Source organism: Lactuca serriola, chromosome 9 (assembly GCF_051521515.1).
Source record: "Lactuca serriola cultivar US96UC23 chromosome 9, Lser_US96UC23_V15, whole genome shotgun sequence".
NCBI lineage: Eukaryota > Viridiplantae > Streptophyta > Magnoliopsida > Asterales > Asteraceae > Lactuca > Lactuca serriola.
In genome coordinates this window covers 224,419,024-224,429,444 of record NC_136416.1, presented here as the reverse complement: position 1 = coordinate 224,429,444, position 10,421 = coordinate 224,419,024, and positions in this window count along the sequence as shown.

Sequence of the window (10,421 nt, the reverse complement as noted above, 5' to 3'; positions counted from 1 at the left end):
TATTACACAAGCTCTTAGCATATCTTCCAAGGTTTGTATGGTCCTCTCACTTTGACCGCCGGTTTGTGGATGGTAAGCAGTACTCATGTCGAGCCTCATTCCTAGGGATTTTTGTAACGATTGCCAGAATCGTGAGGTGAACCTACTATCTCTGTCGGATATAATGAATATTGGTATACCGTGCAGTCGTACAATTTCTCGAATGTAAGTTCGAGTTAGCTTCTCCATCTTATCGGTCTCCTTTATGGGTAGGAAGTGTGCGGATTTTGTTAACCTATTGACAATTACCCAGATGGTGTCTAGCCCACCTGTTTTCTTGGGTAATTTGGTTATGAAATGCATGGTTATCCGTTCCCACTTCCACTCGGGTATTTCGGGTTGTTGTAGTAATCCTGATGAGTTTTTTTATTCTACCTTGACTTTGGCGCAAGTCAGACACTTGCCCACATAGGTAGCGATCTCTGCTTTCATGTTCGGCCACCAATACAGTTTCTTGAGGTCCATATACATCTTGTCCGAACCTGGATGCACGGAGTATCGAGTCTTATGAGCCTCGTTCATGACTACATCTCTTAATCCACCAAACTTCGGTGTCCAGATCTGATTCATGAAGTAATAAACTCCGTCACCCTTGACATCAAGATTCTTGTCCATTCCTCTTAGGGCTTCACCTGCCACGTTCTCTGTTTTCAAGGCTTCCCTCTGAGCTTCCTTGATTTGTGTGGACAGATGTGAATGGATCGTCATGGTTAAGGATTTCACTCGGCGACCTGAGTATTCTTTTCGACTAAGAGCATCGGCTACTACATTTGCTTTTCCTGGGTGATAGCGAATCTCGCATTCGTAGTCATTAAGTAGTTCAACCCATCGTCTCTGCCTCATGTTGAGTTCTTTTTGGTTGAGAATGTGTTGAAGGCTCTTATGATTGGTGAAGATCATGCATTTCGTGCCATAAAGATAGTGTCTCCAGATCTTTAGTGTGAAAACGACTGCTCCTAGTTCAAGATCGTGGGTAGTGTAGTTGACTTTGTGCGTCTTGAGTTGTCTTGAGGACTAAGCGATGACCTTACCTCGTTGCATTAGTATGCATCCAAGACCTTGATTAGATGCGTCATAGTAGACCACGAAGTCTTCTGTTCCTTCTGGAAAGGACAATATAGGTGCGCTACATAGAGCTTGCTTCAGTGTTTGGAATGCAGTGTCATGTCTTTCTTTCCAATCGAAAGTAACACCCTTTTGGGTCAGGGTGGTAAGTGGTTTCGCAATCTTCAATAAGTTCTGTATACACCTTCGGTAGTAGCCAGCAAGGCCCAAGAATTGTTGAATTTCCGTTGGGGTTCTTGGAGTTGACCAGTTCTCGATTGCTTTGATTTTGGAAGGGTCCATGTGTATTCCGTCTTTGCTAACCACGTGACCTAGGAAGTCTACCTTCCGAATCCAAAATTCGCACTTGGAGAATTTTGCGTATAGCTTCTCTTTTCTTAGCGTTTCCAAGACTTGTCGGAGGTGTTGACCGTGATCCTCTTTAGTCTTCGAATAAATGAGTATGTCATTTATGAATATGATTACAAACTTGTCTAGAAACGAACAACACACCCGGTTCATTAAGTCCATGAACACCGCTGGTGCGTTTGTTAATCCAAAGGGCATTACTACAAACTCGTAGTGACCATAACGAGTTCGAAAAGCTGTTTTGGGAACATCTCCTTCCAAGACTCGTCATTGGTGGTACCCGGATCTTAAGTCGATCTTTGAGAAATAACTCGCTCCTTGGAGTTGGTCGAACAAGTCGTCAATGCGTGGTAAGGGATATCGGTTCTTGATAGTGAGCTTGTTGAGTTCCCGGTAATCGATGCACATGCGGAAAGATCCATCCTTCTTCTTTACGAACAAGACTGGAGCTCCCCAAGGTGAGAAGCACGGCCTGATGAATCCTTTGTTGAGTAGTTCTTTTAGTTGGCTGGATAACTCCTGCATCTCTGCCGGTGCTAGACGGTATGGCGAATTAGCTACTGGTGTAGCTCCGAGAATTAAGTCGATTCTGAACTCGACTTGATGTTTTGGTGGAACTCCGGCAAGATCTTCAGGAAAGACATTGAGAAAATCACAGACTTCTGGAATGTCTCTGATGCCTTTCATTTCTTTTTACTTATCTACCACGTGGGCTAAGAAGGCATGGTACTCTTTACGTAGGTATTTCTGGGCTTTGACGCAAGAGATGATTTGTAAATTGGTACCGGGTTTGTCACCATAAATGACAAGAATTTCGCCGTTTGGCAAATTTAGGCGAACGACCCTTTCTTGACAAAGTATATCTGCATGGTGTAGGCTTAACCAATCCATACCGATGATGATATCAAAGCTCTTATTGAGTGTTTTAGGGTTCTGTTTTAGTACGTGCTTCAATTTATGACTCACGAAACTCCTCTCCGCATCATAATCAAAGAGTATTCACGCATAAATGTTATTGAGGAGAAACGTACCCGTAACCACCGTGGGATCAGCTATCGCTTCGTTCTGCCCTATTGCCAGCACTCGTCCCGTGCCGCCAGCATTCCTTGCCTTAGGGCAGTCTCTCTTTTAGTGTCCAGCCTCACCACAACCATAACACGTCTGGCCCACACCGACCCCATGGACTTGGTTGATTGGTCGTGCCGGTGCCTTATAGAAACGGGCGGTGTGCCTCTTCTTGTTGCAGTTGTTGCAGTACATCTCCCGACAATTTCCGTTGTGATGGAAATTGCATTTACTTCACTTTGGTAGGTTCCCAGCATATGGCTTTGCTGGTGTAGTGGTAATTTGAGCAGCAGTGGGGGCAGTAGCGGCATGGACTGCCACAATCTGTTGTTTCTTGGAAGGTTCCTATGAAGGTTGACTCTTCCTTTTGTTCCAGAACCTATTCTTGTTGTTGTTGTTGGTATTGTCATTGTTGTTGTTGTTGCTTCCTCTGGGTTGCTCCGGTGCGGTAGTTGCGAAGTCTTGGTAGACCCCATGGTCTACGAGAGATTGTGCCAACTGTTTGGCACTATCGAAAGTGATTGGTTTGGAAGCTAGAACACTTCCTAGAATCTGGGGTGACAGTCCCTGGATGTTTCTTTCGATCTTCTTGCTCTCTAGAGAAACTATCCCTGGGCAAAGGATTGCCAAATCACTGAACCTATTGGTATAGGTCGTGATGTCTGAGCCTACCATGGTAAGGCCCCAAAGTTCCTGTTCGAGCTTTTGCAATTCGCCCCGTGGACAGTACTCTTGCAGTAGTATTTGTTTTAGATTCTCCCAGCCCATAGAGTTAGCCACTACTAGCATTAGTGATTTGACATGGCCATTCCACCATGTCAGAGCTCTCTCAGAGAAAGTACAGGCAACGAACTTAACTTTCTTCCCTTCCGGACAAGAACAAATCTCAAAAACTGCTTCAGTTTTCTCTATCCACTGTGATAGAGCCATTATTCCTCCGGCCCCATTAAAAGTAATGGGTTTTCTATTCATGAAATCCTTGTATGTACAATCCCTTGCACGACTTGGACGTTGGCCATTCATAGAACTATTTACTCCCCCACCAGAACCGTTGTTACTCATTTGGGCCATTGCAGCTGTAACTGCAGCTGTTATAGCGACTATCAATGCGACATTTTCCGTCGATGGAGGCGGTGGTGGTGGAGGTATCGTGCCCGGCCTGGGTCTTAGGTTTGGACGAGGAGGCATCGCGCTGCCAAGAAATAAAAATAAAAGATCATAAGTTTTGGTGGTTGAGAGTTAAATGACAATGAGTTAACTATCTTTAATAGTTCGAGAATTTGGTTTGACCAACACAGGGTTTTGAGTTTGATTCACCAATGGAGTTTGAATAACAATAAACAAACTCATGACTCGAATGAAATGCATAGAATTAATACACAAAAGAGATATGTCCTATATATATATTAAACATATGGTTGCGTTACATCCGAAGTTAGAAAATTTTGGCCTTTCTAAAGGTCTCCGATTATAGGAAGTTAAAGAAGGTAAGACTTTTAGCTGATGGTCCTATTCTATATCAAAATTTTGGGATTCGGCAAGCACTACTTGCGACGTAGGTTGCGCTTGGAGCTTGGTTCCGCATCCGATTGCTTTGCGTCCATAAGATGCCTATCGAAGGCGGCTTGCTATTCCCTCATCTCAGAGAGAGTTGCAATCATTTGTGCTTGGAACGTTTCGGTTTGGAGTTGGGCATTATCATGTGCCCTGTCCAGTCGACGGATGTCGGAACTTCACAAATCCGGCTAGCTTGAACCCCGGATTGATAGGACTGGTTGGCTAGCTTGCCAACCATGACTGGGAGTGCTCGGTCGGCTGAACCTCCACCGTGGACATCGTACAAGTCTCAACACATGTCGTAGGGAGGACGCACTCCTTGCTGTTGACTCTAATGGTGGAGGTGACTTCCCTAAACGGGAGTGGGTCCCTAAAAGTTTCTTCTAACTACGGGAGGTTGAGCGGCTGGTGGGTTGATTATCTCTGGTTCTGAGTCTGTCGGTTCTGAGTCTGTCCCAGAATCATCCCCTTCATCCAAATCGATGGGTTCTTCATCCTCTTCGGGGTCCTCCTCTACCCATCCACCATTGCCCTGATTCGGGTAGTAGGGATCCCCTGGTGGATAGAATTCAGCCATTTGACTATACGAGAATAGGGTTATAAGAATTGAACAAAATTTGAAACATGTAAAACTTAAATATGTCGATTAAACTATTTTACGTACCAAATACTCCTATAGTATTTAAATTTGTATGTTTGATACTAGTGTTTATTTTGGTAAGTTTTGACTTGTTGCTCACGACGACCATTCCTCGACTTATGTTAGTCCAATCTTGGATAAATATAGTTGATCCTGCTATATTCGTCCCAAATCCGATTACATATTTCGAGGCCTAATCGTAGTGTCCAACTTGTCATAATACTTCTTGCATAGTTCTAACCATGAAAATATATTGTTGTATGCATGTATTTGTACTTTTACGACCCAAAATAATCTAAATTAATTGAAACGAGGTTTTAGGTGTAAAAACGTTTTGTCAGAGAGTTTTAGTCCCTTATGCATTTATAGTTTGTATATCTTATGTGGTTCGATATACTTAGTTCACTATAAACAATGCTCTGATACCAATCTTTCACACCCCCAAACCAGAACGTCGGAATTGTTCGAGGGCGGATGACTTGATGTAGTATCGAAACAGTTGAATACATAGTAAAGAAAGTAACACAACCATCATATATATAATTTGAAAGTTTACATTATAGAAAGTACTTGTTTCAAAAGAAATTACAATATGATGTCAAAATGAAATTAAACTAACGCCGCAGCGTCCCTTCTTCAAAAGCAGTAGTATTACCTGTATTACTAAATTCCTGAGAAATACAAGTAGTTTTGAAAGAGTAGGTCAGAATTTAAGCTGGTGAGTTCATAGGTATTTAGTGACAATATTTGTATGAAATAGAATGAAAATGGTTTCCATTCCTGCATTGGTGATCCACTTTTTGAGCTTTTGTATGGGCGGAGATGTCGTACCCTAGTATGTTGGGGCGAGGTTGGTCATAGAGTCATGCGTCGGAACGAGGTGGTTCTTTAGACTACAGAGATGATTCAGTAGATATGAAGAGGTTGCAGACTGCTCAGAGTCGGCAGAAACGTTATGCCGACCGGTGCCGATCTGAGTTAGAGTTTCAGGTTGGCGACATGGTATTGCTGAAAGTGTCACCTTGGAAAGGTGTGATTCGCTTCCGGAAGAGGGGGAAATTGGGTCCCTGATATATTGGACCATTCCAGATTATTGCCACGATTGGCAAGGTTGCCTATAGATTAGACGTTCCCAAGGAGTTCAGTAAGATCTATTTCACTTTCCATGTTTCGCAGTTGCGGAAATGCTTGTTGGATGAGGATGCGGTTGTGTCACTAGATGACATTTAGGTTGATGAGTGCCTGAACTATGTTGAGAGGCATGTAGCTATTTTGGAGAGGAAAGTGAAGGTCTTGAAGAGCAAGGAAGTACCTCTGGTGAAGGTATGATGACAACATCGAAAAGGCTCCGAATGTACCTAGGATCCAGAGGATGACATGCGGGAGCATTACCCAAATCTATTTACTGCAACAGACTTCGAGGACGAAGTCTAGATCAAGTGGGGGAGAGTTGTAGCATCTCGGGGTTTCACGTATTTTCTAATCCTTCACTTGGTATTTTAAATGCCATTTTTGGTCCTTGATATTAGTCGGAATTAGCCCTAAGAAGCTCTAGTGGAAAATTGGAAATTCTTGGGAGCTTGAGTTGTACGTTGGGCGTACATGTGGGTACGCTGGGCGTACACATATGTACGCAGGGCGTATGCGTTTAAGGGTGAAACCCTAATTTTTAGGGTTTGTGGAGTATTTAAGCACCATTATGGGTCATTTGACTTACTCTTTCAGCCTCCAAGTCCTTTCGCCATTTTGAGAGAACCCTAACCCCATAAGTGAGAATTTTAAGCTTATAGTGTGATCTTTGTGTGCGAAAGGAGAAGATAGTGCATCAAAGGAGTCAAGGAAGGAAGCAAGCTTGTAGATTTGAGATTATCATCTTCTTGGGGAGCTCCAGAAGGTATAAAGCTTCTACCTTTATGCTTAGATTGTTTAGATCTTGTTTTGGTTGCTTTTTGGTATTATTCTTGTCCCAAGAGTCCCAATATTGTGCATGCTTTGTTTTGGACGTGATGGGTTGTCCTTTCACACACTAGGATGGATCCTAAGGCATAAAAATAAGGCCCCTTGAGCTAGTTTGGTCCCTTGTTCTTTATAGGAGGTCTTAAGGGATGAAGACCATGTATTGAGCCCTTTTTGGACAACCAAAGTCTTAAAGTTGAGAATTTATGGTTCTAGAGTGTTTTTGAGTCTTAGATATGAAGTTTGAGCTTAGGTGCTTAATCCATTAAGCACTTATAAGGATTTTAAGATCTACGAGGTTATGCCCTGCGTAAGCTGATGTACACCCCACGTACTGAGTCAACCACCCCGATGGTGGTCAAGGCGAGGCGAAGTTGTAACACACCAACATTCAAAAGAAAATTTTCATTTTTGATTAACCAAAATACTTTCCACAAACCATGAAATCCCAAATACAATTGTTTTCAAAATTCATATCAAATAAAATTTTATTTCAAATCATCAGAGTGTCCCATAAAAACACCTGAGAGAGAGTGCACGCCTCGCCATCAAGCCTTGCCCTTGCCCTTGGGCTCAGATGTACCTGAAACAAATCTACAAATTGTAAGCTAACGCTTAGTGAGTTTCCCAGAGCATACTCCACACAATCCACATAAACACATAATCATTTTAGTTGTAAAAGCTACATAAATCACATAAGCCAAACATACAACATATAAGGAAGCCATGGAAACCCTCCAGGGTCTTACACCTAGTGCCACTGGAACCCCCACGTGGTCTTAATTACATGTCATGGGAACCCCCATATGGTCTTCCTGCCATGGGAACCCCCAGATGGTTTGCACTACCAAGAAAATATCATACAAACTAAACATGCAAATATACTAAGATGCCATGGAAACCCTACCAAATGCCACAGGAACCCCCACGTGGTCTCAGTCTACTGCCATAGGAACTCCCTGGGGTCTTCCATGCAAATGTCATACTAACATAACGCATAATCAATTGACAATCCACATATCATAAAATGGGTCGGTCTTGGTGATTTAGACCCATTGGTATGGTGAGAAGACTCACCTCTGTCTGTTGAATCCGAAAGCTACTCTCCTAACAGTCAGTAACCACCCGTGCTGAACAATAATACCATTACCCAAGGTTAGGACCGAACACAATCCAATTGAAGAACCCAAACCCCAAGTCCTTTCATAATGGCCCAAAAAGTCTTGCTTTGCTAATGGGCCCAAAATTCATGTCCAAAATCATTAATGAGCCTCATGGCCCAATAAAGCACAATCATAGTATTCATGGCCCAAAACAGATAAGCTGGCCCACTAAATCAAAACGTGACCAAGCCCAATGACTAATTAAGGCCTAAAAGCTTACAAGCCCAAAACAAGTCCGAGCCCATCTGAGGTGCATACGCCTTGCGTATCACCCTGGTACACGCAACATACTGATTCCCTAAGTTGTACGCGCGACATACTATAACTTGCGCCCAACGTACAAACAGATTAAGCACTTTCTTCCATTAAGTGCTTAATACTCGATGTTCTAATGTCCAATATCAGATCTGAGCTCATTAAGATGTCCTAGGGCATAAAGTTGGCAACTTTATGCCCTTGCATGCTATATGGGACTTAAAACCTTCATTATTCACATTAGGACTTCATATAAAGATTCAAACTCATGCATGGAGTCTAGATACTCTTCAAGCTATCACCTTTATGCATCTAGCATGCTCACAAAGTTCAGATCTAACCATTTCAGCCTCTACAGTTGTTCAACTCTCAATAGAAGGTCCAAAACCAACTAAAGGGACAAAATAGATCTATTGAATAAGATGGCAAGATCAAAGCTTTATACCTCCAGAAGCTCTTCAAGGTGAACTAGAAGCAATGGAATCATATAAACAACAATTTTCACAAATCCCATTGTAAGGATACCTAAAATAAATAATATCAAAAATTTTCTTTTCATTTTAAAATTACGGAACAACTAATCCTTACAATGCAAATACACATGAAACTATGTTGTTATCCATTCCTAAGCAATCTATCATAACTCTTTAGCAGTAGCTCAAAATTCTGACCTTTAGATCATGCGATCGAAATCCATCTCTTCACGATTAGAATTAGCTTATTCTTCCTTTAACCTTCCTTTATTTTCTTCGATTCTAAAAAACATCAAAATGCGACCTAGTCACATCATGTAATAAGAATCTCCAAATAGGAACTTAATAGAGTTAGATAACGGACTTTACGTGAAGCATAGTCAAAATTTTTGACTTTTACCATCCTAGCAAACTTTCAGGTAAATAGGGAAGCTTCGCAACCCGTGCCTCTTTTTTTGGAAATAGAAACATATGGACTCTTTAGTAATGGTATACGAGACTATCTCAGACTTAGCCTTTCCTTTTACCATTTGGTCAACCGGGTTGACTATGACCGATCCCTTTCCATTGGGAAGAGACGAATTTTCTGGACTTCTAATGTTCCCATTGTCAATGTCCATGTAATTTTGGGAAGTAGATCTTCCAATCAAATTTGCTTTACCAGTGCTCCAAATCATTGCTGATTCAACAACAACAAGCAAATAGGTAAGACCATTAAGGGTCATGCCATGGTCTGTCACATAGTAGTCCTTAATGAACTCACTATATGACTCAGAATGTGAATGAAGAACCCAGTAAACAGTTAACTTCCTTGAGACTTTGACACCCAACTCTCCCATCTTGTCAATATGTGATTTCATCTCCAAGACGTTAGTGCACACAGACTATCCATCTTTGTGTTTGCTTGCCAAAAGGGCTTGAGTGACCTTGAACTTTTTCAAGTCTTTGAACTTATGGGTTAGAGAGAATAATTGAAGGAGGTAGAGGAAGTGAAGTATGATTTCAAGTCCCATTAATGCACAACAAAGGGATTTATCTTTCACATTGATCGCCATGTGGGATAGCATCTTCATTAGGAAAGCTTTATCCAAAAGGATAAGGAAGGCCATAGTTGTCATAACTAGACATCTATGAGGGAGAAATTCAAGTTTAGTGTATTTAAGTCCTTAATATGACACCCAATTTTAAATATTAAGGCTAGGTCCCAACACAATATTTAACAAATCGGAAGAGGGATGCCATAATCCAATTTGAAAAAAATATTTGAAGGTAGGTAAATGAAGATTTACCAATTTCCACCACGAAAAACGAAAAAGAATTTTAGGTTTTAAGCGAATTGGAACTCCTAGATCTTTTGAGATTCATTGAACCTTTCAATGGCATGTTTAATCTCAATTTTGCCCTTCAAGTTTGTGACTGGGATGCCGAGGATCACAAACAATGTGTGAATAACCATGCAAATTACCTTTGTACACCCAATGTTACAACAACCTAATCAATGTGCTGGTTAACCACACACGCTCCATTGATCTATGATTAACATCAAGATACCCTTTTCCACACATTTTCAGTCCCATATTAGTGTGCGGTTAACTACACATGCTCCACTAACGACTTAACAAGGTGCAAAGTGCAATTTCATGGGTTAGCACCATATTCACATAATTCCTAAAGTAACTAAGATTTGGAATTTAAAAAAAGTTTAGTTACTTTTATATTTATCATTATACTTTTAATGATGGGAGAATTAGCATCCTATCCAACCCGTTCGGCTAACAACCCTCCACGACTCAAGGAAGCGGTGGGTGAGAGTGGACACCCATTAAACTGCCATTTTATAGGCATTAACCTTATATATAT